Source organism: Triticum aestivum, chromosome 3B (genome assembly GCF_018294505.1).
Source record: "Triticum aestivum cultivar Chinese Spring chromosome 3B, IWGSC CS RefSeq v2.1, whole genome shotgun sequence".
Taxonomy (NCBI): Eukaryota; Viridiplantae; Streptophyta; class Magnoliopsida; order Poales; family Poaceae; genus Triticum; species Triticum aestivum.
The window spans coordinates 782,041,879-782,052,422 of record NC_057801.1 but is presented as its reverse complement, the minus strand read 5'-3'; positions in this window follow the sequence as shown (position 1 = coordinate 782,052,422).

Genomic DNA, 10,544 nt, shown 5'->3' with positions numbered 1-10,544 from the left:
TTTTTCTTATTTAAATTAATTCAGGATTTTTTAAAGAATAAAATTCCGAAAAGCTGCGGGATTTATTGAGAAGTAATAAAATATTCATGACTTCAAAATATTTTTTGCATATCATAGAAAAAATTCGGAATATCAAATAGATGTTCATGAAATAAAAAAATCATGATTTTTAAAATAATAATCCAGTAGTCTGGAATTAGAAAAAAATGTACATGGCGTGCCTCCTCCTCCTCGACGCGCTAATGGGCCGGCCCATGTGCGGCTGGTTGCGCCTGTTTTCTGTTTCGTTTTTTGCTTTTTACCTTTTAATTCTGTTTTTGTTTTTCATTCTTTACAATCATTCAGGATTTTCAAAAGAACCAAATTTCAAAAATCTGCGAGATTTATTGAGAAATCATAAATTTTTCATGATTTCAAAGAAAAATCGCATATCATAAAAAAAATCACAATATCAACTAGATGTTCATGAAAAAAACATGATTTTTTTAAAAAATCCAGTATTCAAAGTACATTCTGGAATTAGAAAAAAAATATACATGATTTTTTTGAAATGTTTCCAAAATTAAAACAGGCCCGTAAATGATGAACAAAACGAAACATCGCCTGCGTCGAAGTTTTAATAGGGGGTCTGTAGAGGTCAATTTATAATTTTATTTAGTCCCTCGCATCGGGTAAAAAAAAGGTTTCCATGTTTCGTACGACGCTGAAGCCAAAAAATATTGACACAATTTTCTATGGGTTAGTTTTTGTAAACTATATAAAATGACTAAATGTCTATTTTGCCTCCATACATAGCTATATTTATTTTGGTACCATGGTAATTGTTATGACAACCACCGCTACGCTAGGTCAAGATTATATACATCATTCATCAGTCTAGCTTAGGTAGGGTTCATCAATGCAGTTTACTCAGCCAAAACTAATTCGTTGTGGCGCCTTAGGAAATCAAATCATGGTCAAACCATCACTTTTTTTTGAAATGACTTTTCAAAAGTCTCTTATCTCATCATGACATCACTTAGACATAGTTTTTGAAATGACATTTTAAAAGCCCTTATCTCACCTTGGCATTTTAAAAGCCATTATCTACCACTCCCGCATAGTTTGATAGTTTTTCCTCCCGTTGCAACGCACGGGCATAAAGCACGGAGTGCTTCTGGTCGTACGTCGTCGGCGTTTTTGCGAAAAAGCCCCTCGGTTTCAGGAAATCAACCCGCAGTCCAAAAATAAGTCATAAGTCAATCGAACCGGTACAGGTGAGATAAAAAACAACCGCTCGACCCTGCCTCCTAATCCTATCTCCAACTCCAGCGCTCCAGCCCCGCGGCCGCGCGCCGCCTCCCCAATCCCATCGCTCCGCCGCCTTCCATCTCCCATCATCCTCCACCTCCAGCCATCCCTAGCGTAGTCCACCTTCTCTTCTCTACCTTCCTAGCCAGGTCGGCGCAGCTAATGGTGCTGGTGTCAAGGAGCGCAGCTGCAGCGAGGGGCTGCACGGCGAGGGAGTTGGGGAGGAGGAGAGTCGCGGCGAGGGCAGCGGCGAGCACGATGAGCGGCAAGAAGAGCCTGCCATGCCGCGCCAGGAGGAGGGTGACGTCCTTCCAAGGGCGACCGCCGAAGTTGGGCTGCCGCCTCGCTTCTTCAGTCATCAGTCGTTCAGATGGGCCTGCCAGGACCTGCACCTTTCTCATGCCTGTGCTAAAATTTCAAATATCTATTAATAGTCCCACCCTGCTCTTTTACATGAAATCTTACGAACTTATATACACTCATGCGTTGCAAGATCAACAAGCCAAAAAAGAGAGGATGAGAGGTGCCTGCCGCATGTATTATGCGTCACCAATCAAAAATGAACAAAAGGAGGAGAGGCGCATAATGGAAAGAAAGGTCTCAGTTAAATTGCCAGTCATGGAAAAGAACAGTGTTGGGGGCATTCACCGGAGCCAGCATGGCCGGCCGCCAGATCTGGCGAGCAACCGAGCCACTGCACACCGGCTCCGTTGCCCGCAGCCACCCACCGGGGTGAGCTACACCACCACGGCACGGGGACTCCGCCCCGGCCCCCGTGCACCGACGAGCACGCCGCCTCGGGCCCTGTGCACCGACGAGCACGCCGCCACCACCCCAGCTGTTGCAGCAAACACGCCGGCGCGGCCAGCCGGCTGGCTAGCCACCGCGGGCGAGAAGAGGAGAGCATCGCTTGGCTGGTGTTAGTGGATAGAGAAGAGAAGGACGAGCTACTTTGGGCGATTAGGTAGCAGAAGGAGGAAGATGGGGGGCGGAGTGGCGCCGGAGTGATGGATAAGAGGAGCGGCGCTGTGTGGATAGGAAGGGGGCACGCAGTGGGCCGTCGGTGGGGATATTTCTGGGTGTGCATGTTGCTTTTTTTTAATCAAAACTGTATGAACAGGAACTCTGGAAGCTGCTGGATGCGGCATCCAGGCGGCTGGAACGGGACCAGAATGTGGTGTGCATGCACGTGCCTTCATACTGGGATTGATGTACTACTACTAACCAGACCAAGATGAGTAGTAAGTACTGTGGTATTTATGTTGATTCAAGTTTGAGGTAGTCTGCTGACTTGAATTGTTCAGAGCTATTCGTCGGTGTATATCAATCAAGGGACCCGTGTTGTTATGTTTGATTGTGCTTTAGTCTTGTTGTAGGATTCAAAAAAATTGTACAATTTTGGTCGTTTTTCGTTTATACTTTCGCTATTTTCATCCACAAATTTTAATTTTGAATTGTCCTTTTCATCCGAGATTTTCCGAAAAAAAGTTCAAAATTCGCCCATTTCGTTCAAGGGCAGTAAAATTTACAAAACGAAACATAAAACCTTGGCTGCATGCTATGCGTGCTAGCACCGATTACAATTCTTTTTTCCTGATGAGCACAAATTATAATTACTTGCTGTTGTTTGTTGTTATTGTTATAATTTAATATTCATGCTTGCCAGATCTTAGGAATACATTATCAGATAGGCTAACTAAAAGTGAGTGATTATTGGAAAGAAATCATTCTTAAGGTAGAAGATATTAGGGGCTCACTGTTACTTGTTGATCATCAAGATATTCCTTAAGTCTGAATGTCATCGATGTCGTTGGTGAGATAGGCAAGAGAGAGGAGGGATGAATAGTAAAGAGACCGTGACAATGGTGCAGCTTGCTCGCGTACTATTTCGCCCCACACGCCAATTGGGAGGGAGGAGCTCTTGCCTTTAGGACGTGAAAACTGAAAAGGACACGAACACCGTCCATAGCTGGATAAGGGTTAGGCGATGTTGTACTAATATATATACACACAGATTAGGGCACACACGGGAAACTCAAAAAATGTGTTTCATGTCCGACTTATGAATTATCCTTTTGATTACACCTTTTGTGGTATATAAATTATTACAACATCACATATTTAATTTATTGGGTTAGGACATGTGTGCTTTTTCTCCCGTTGCAACGCACGGGCATTTTTGCTAGTTAATAATAAAGCATGGAGTGGGTCTTCGGATTCACCGCTGCGGCGTTTTTATAAAAACGTCCCTATGATTTTTAGTATTCAACCCGCAGTCTCTTTCAAAGTGGATTTGGAAAAACATTTCGTTTTTGCACAAAACTCCCCGCTGTTTAGTATATTCAAACAGCGGTTTTTTTTAAAGTGCAATTGAATAAAGACAGGATTCGTTCGATGCTCCTCGATCTGTACGGTATGGCGCCGCCGCCGGCCGCCGGTCTTCTTCTCCGGTCGTCAGCGCCCTCTTTTGCCTCCCCTCCATATCCGCTCCTAATCTTCTCCGGTGTCTCCCGTAGCCTCCTCAATCTCCAACCTCTTGCTCCAGTGCTGTTCTACTCTGATTTGGATCGAGTTGGAGTCCGTCTCCAACACAAAACCATGGAGTGCCCGACCCGGGTTGGACTTGGCGGCCATAAGAAGGAAGGATCCTCCACCGCCTGCCTGCCTTGCGCCTCCCGGCGTTCTCGCGTCGCGGCTCGACCTGGCCCTTGCCCTGTCTCTCGCCATCGGTTGCCAGGTCAGAGCCCTCGCCTCGGTCCTCCTTCTCAGCGCCTGTGCCGCCAGCCACGCTCAGCCCTCTCATCGGCTTCGATCTGATGGCCCTTCCCCAACCTCCTCGACCTCGACAGATCCGGGAGGCCGCTGCTCGGTGAGGAAGGTGTGTTGTGATGTCTGAAGTCCTCTTACTTCCACTAGGTTTTTCAGGTGTAACCTCTGTATAATCTCAACTCAAGCAAGTTTCGGGCAGAAATTGAGGAGGCTTTCCTACCCCAGCTTGTTTTTCTGAACTCCAAATAGGTGGGTTCTGCTCTCTCGAGTAGTTTGTGGATGAGCTTCCATGTATAGGCTCTGCTGACTACAGTTTTTTTTTTTGTAGGATTAGAAAATACAGAGTATTCTTGTCCTGATTGTATACAAGAGAATAATGATAGTTGAACCTCGAACGGGCATATGTGCTAGAGGGGCGGAAGCTTGTGAAGCCATGGTCTGTGATCTGCAGATATATAGTAGGAATAAGTGCGATTTGGATTTCTGTCTTATGTGTCGCTTTGAGATGATGAGGCCGAGATATGGCCTCGCTGCTGTGCGTCAGAACCATGGCTCGAATGTGTGTTCCAACTCTATCAGACCTGGCTTCTAAGCATATCCTTCCAAGCTACGGTGGTGCACATGCTAGGCTACTCATTTGGTGCAGCCACCCCCCTTCCAACAAAGCAAGTTTTTTCGTTCAGATTTCACACCTCTTGAGTTCCAGTTTAGTTCAATAAAGGAAAGCTTTCTCTTCACGGTTTGCTCCTTATGATTCAAGAAGGAAGACCACTAGACACTTTTCAATAATTAGGTACCTATACCGCCTCCTCATTTGCACCGTCAAAAATTGCACATGGGCTGATTCAGACTTTCAAGGTTCAGAAAACAGCTTGAAGAGCCAATCGGTATGAAGGTGTTGCTCCTTTGTACCAGATCGTAAATAAAAGAGGACATGGTTCAGATTTGTGACTACTGTGTGCTCTTGGACAGCTGAGGTACATGTTAGTTTTCTTTAACTACAGAAGCTAAATTCTTGTGAATTAGGATATCAGGTGTACACATTACTTTTATTCTGAATCATGTTCTCAATGTTGGGGAACGTAGTAATTTCAAAAAAATTCCTACGCACACGCAAGATCATGGTGATGATATAGCAACGAGAGGGGAGAGTGTTCGTCCACGTACCCTCGTAGACCGTAAGCGGAAGCGTTAGCACAACGCGGTTGATGTAGTCGTACGTCTTCACGATCCGACCGATCCAAGCACCGAACGTACGGGGCCTCCGAGTTCAGCACACGTTCAGCTCGATGACGATCTCCGGCCCTCCGATCCAGCAAAGGCTCCGGAGATGAGTTCCGTCAGCACGACGGCGTGGTGACGATGATGATGTTCTACCGGCGCAGGGCTTCGCGTAAACTCCGGGACGATATGACCGAGGTGTAATATGGTGGAAGGGGGCACCGCACACGGCTAAGGAACGATCCGTAGATCAACTTGTGTGTCTTTGGGGTGCCCCCCGCCCCCGTATATAAAGGAGCCAGGGGGGAAGGAGGCGGCCGGCCTAGAGGGCGCGCCAAGGGGGGGGAGTCCTACTCCCAGCGGGAGTAGGACTCCCTCTTTCCAAGTAGGAGTAGGAGAAGGGGGGAAAGAGGAGGAAGAGGGGAAGGAAAGGGGGGGCGCCGCCCCCCTTCCCTTGTCCTATTCGGACTAGGAGGGGGAGGGGCGCGCGGCCCCCTCCTGGCTCCTTCCCTCTTCTCCCTCGTGGTCCATGTAGGCCCATTAACCCCCGGGGGGTTCCGGTAACCTCCCGGTACTCCGGTAAAATGCCGATTTCACCCGAAACCATTCCGATGTCCAAACATAGGCTTCCAATATATCAATCTTTTATGTCTCGACCATTCCGAGACTCCTCGTCATGTCCGTGATCACATCCGGGACTCCGAACAAACTTCGGTACATCAAAACTTATAAACTCATAATAAAACTGTCATCGAAACGTTAAGCGTGCGGACCCTACGGGTTCGAGAACTATGTAGACATGACCTAAAACCATTCTCGGTCAATAACCAATAGCGGGACCTGGATGCCCATATTGGTTCCTACATATTCTACGAAGATCTTTATCGGTCAAACCGCATAACAACATACGTTGTTCCCTTTGTCATCGGTATGTTACTTGCCCGAGATTTGATCGTCGGTATCCAATACCTAGTTCAATCTCGTTACCGGCAAGTCTCTTTACTCGTTCTGTAATACGTCATCTCATAACTAACTTATTAGTTATAATGCTTGCAAGGCTTAAGTGATGAGTATTACCGAGAGGGCCCAGAGATACCTCTCCGACAATCGGAGTGACAAAACCTAATCTCGAAATACGCCAACTCAACATGTACCTTCGGAGACACCTGTAGTACTCCTTTATAATCACCCAGTTACGTTGTGACGTTTGGTAGTACCCAAAGTGTTCCTCCGGTAAACGGGAGTTACATAATTCTCATAGTTACAGGAACATGTATAAGTCATGAAGAAAGCAATAGCAGAATACTAAACGATCAAGTGCTAAGCTAACGGGATGGGTCATGTCAATTACATTATTCTCCTAATGATGTGATCCAATTAATCAAATGACAATACATGTCTATGGTTAGGAAACATAACCATCTTTGATTAATGAGCTAGTCAAGTAGAGGCATACTAGTGACTATATGTTTGTCTATGTATTCACACATGTATCATGTTTCCGGTTAATACAATTCTAGCATGAATAATAAACATTTATCATGATATAAGGAAATAAATAATAACTTTATTATTGCCTCTAGGGCATATTTCCTTCAGTCTCCCACTTGCACTAGAGTCAATAATCTAGATTACATAGTAATGATTCTAACACCCATGGAGTCTTGGTGCTGATCATGTTTTGCTCGTGAGAGAGGCTTAGTGAACGGGTCTGCAACATTCAGATCCGTATGTATCTTGCAAATCTCTATGTCTCCCACTTGGACTTGGTCCCGAATGGAATTGAAGCGTCTCTTGATGTGCTTGGTCCTTTTGTGAAATCTGGATTCCTTTGCCAAGGCAATTGCACCAGTATTGTCACCGAAGATCTTCATTGGTCCCGATGCACTAGGTATGACACCTAGATCGGAAATGAACTCCTTCATCCAGACTCCTTCATTCGCTGCTTCAGAAGCAGCTATGTACTCCGCTTCACATGTAGATCCCGCCACGACGCTTTGTTTAGAACTGCACCAACTTATAGCTCCACCGTTTAATATAAACACGTATCCGGTTTGCGATTTAGAATCGTCCGGATCAGTGTCAAAGCTTGCATCGACGTAACCTTTTACGACTAGCTCTTTGTCACCTCCATATACGAGAAACATATCCTTAGTCCTTTTCAGGTATTTCAGGATGTTCTTGACCGCTGTCCAGTGATCCACTCCTGGATTACTTTGGTACCTTCCCGCCAAGCTTATTGCTAAGCATACGTCAGGTCTGGTACACAACATTGCGTACATGATAGAGCCTATGGCTGAAGCATAGGGAACATCTTTCATTTTATCTCTATCTTCTGCTGTGGTCGGGCATTGAGTATGACTCAACTTCACACCTTGTAGCACAGGCAAGAATCCTTTCTTTGCCTGATCCATTTTGAACTTTTTCAAAATTTTGTTAAGGTATGTGCTTTGTGAAAGTCCTATTAAGCGTCTTGATCTATCTCTATAGATCTTGATGCCCAATATATAAGCAGCTTCACCAAGGTCTTTCATTGAAAAACTTTTATTCAAGTATCCCTTTATGCTATCCAGAAATTCTATATCATTTCCAATTAACAATATGTCATCTACATATAAAACTAGAAATGCTACAGAGCTCCCACTCACTTTCTTGTAAATACAGGCTTCTCCAAAAGTCTGTATAAAACCATATGCTTTGATCACACTATCAAAGCGCTTATTCCAACTCCGAGATGCTTGCACCAGTCCATAAATGGAACGCTGGAGCTTGCACACTTTGTTAGCACCTTTTGGATCAACAAAACCTTCCGGCTGCATCATATACAACTCTTCTTCTAGAAATCCATTCAAGAATGCAGTCTTGACATCCATTTGTCAAATTTCATAATCATGAAATGCAGCAATAGCTAACATGATTCGGACAGACTTAAGCATCGCTACGGGTGAGAAAGTCTCATCGTAGTCAACCCCTTGAACTTGTCGAAAACCTTTCGCAACAAGTCGAGCTTTATAGACAGTTACATTACCATCAGCGTCAGTCTTCTTCTTAAAAATCCATTTATTCTCAATAGCTTGCCGATCATCGGGCAAGTCAACCAAAGTCCATACTTTGTTTTCATACATGGATCCCATCTCAAATTTCATGGCCTCTAGCCATTTTGCGGAATCTGGGCTCATCATCGCTTCCTCATAGTTCGTAGGTTCATCATGGTCAAGTAACATGACTTCCAGAATAGGATTACCGTACCACTCTGGTGCGGATCTTACTCTGGTAGACCTATGAGGTTCTGTAGAAACTTGATCTGAAGTTTCATGATCAATATCATTAGCTTCCTCACTGATTGGTGTAGTTGTCACAGGAACTAGTTCTTGTGATGAACTACTTTCAAATAAGGGAGTAGATACAGTTATCTCGTCAAGTTCTACTTTCCTCCCACTCACTTCTTTCGAGAGAAACTCCTTCTCTAGAAAGGATCCGAATTTAGCAACGAAAATCTTGCCCTCAGATCTGTGATAGAAGGTGTACCCAATAGTCTCCTTTGGGTATCCTATGAAGACACATTTCTCCAATTTGGGTTCGAGCTTATCTGGTTGAAGTTTCTTCACATAAGCATCGCAGCCCCAAACTTTAAGAAACGACAACTTTGGTTTCTTGCCAAACCACAGTTCATAAGGTGTCGTCTCAACGGATTTTGATGGTGCCCCATTTAACGTGAATGCGGCCCTCTCGAAAGCATAACCCCAAAACGATAGCGGTAAATCAGTAAGAGACATCATAGATTGCACCATATCAAGTAATGTACGATTACGACGTTCGGACACACCATTTCATTGTGGTGTTCCAGGTGGCGTGAGTTGCGAGACTACCCCGTATTGTTTCAAGTGTAGACCAAACTCGTAACTCAAATATTCTCCTCCACGATCAGATCGTAGAAACTTTATTTTCTTGTTACGATGATTTTCCACTTCACTCTGAAATTCTTTGAACTTTTCAAATGTTTCAGACTTGTGTTTCATTAAGTAGATATACCCATATCTGCTTAAATCATCTGTGAAGGTGGGAAAATAACGATATCCGCCACGAGCCTCAACATTCATTGGACCACATACATCTGTATGTATGATCTCCAATAAATCTGTTGCTCTCTCCATAGTACCGGAGAACGGCGTTTTAGTCATCTTGCCCATAAGGCACGGTTTGCAAGTACCAAGTGATTCATAATCAAGTGATTCCAAAAGCCCATCAGTATGGAGTTTCTTCATGCGTTTTACACCGATATGACCTAAACGGCAGTGCCACAAATAAGTTGCACTATCATTATCAACTCTGCATCTTTTGGTGTCAACACTATGGATATGTGTATCACTACTATCGAGATTCAATAAAAATAGACCACTCTTCAAGGGTGCATGACCATAAAAGATATTACTCATATAAATAGAACAACCATTATTCTCTGATTTAAATGAATAACCGTCTCACATCAAACAAGATCCAGATATAATGTTCATGCTCAACGCTGGCACCAAATAACAATTATTTAGGTCTAATACTAATCCCGATGGTAGATGTAGAGGTAGCGTGCCGACCGCGATCACATCGACTTTGGAACCATTTCCCACGCGCATCGTCACCTCGTCCTTAGCTAATCTTCGCTTAATCCGTAGTCCCTGTTTCGAGTTGCAAATATTAGCAACAGAACCAGTATCAAATACCCAGGTGCTACTGCGAGCATTAGTAAGGTACACATCAATAACATGTATATCACATATACCTTTGTTCACTTTGCCATCCTTCTTATCCGCCAAATACTTGGGGCAGTTTCGCTTCCAGTGTCCAGTCTGCTTGCAGTAGAAGCACTCAGTTTTAGGCTTAGGTCCAGACTTGGGTTTCTTCTCTTGAGCAGCAACTTGCTTGCCGTTCTTTTTGAAACTAGTGGTTTTGTTAACCATCAACACTTGATGCTCCTTCTTGATTTCTACCTCCGCGGCTTTCAGCATCGCGAAGAGCTCGGGAATAGTCTTGTTCATCCCTTGCATATTATAGTTCATTACGAAGCTCTTGTAGCTTGGTGGCAGTGATTGAAGAATTCTGTCAATGACACTATCATCAGGAAGATTAACTCCCAGTTGAATCAAGTGATTATTATATCCAGACATTTTGAGTATGTGTTCACTGACAGAACTATTCTCCTCATTCTTGCAGCTATAGAACTTATTGGAGACTTCATATCTCTCAATCCGGGCATTTGCTTGAAATAT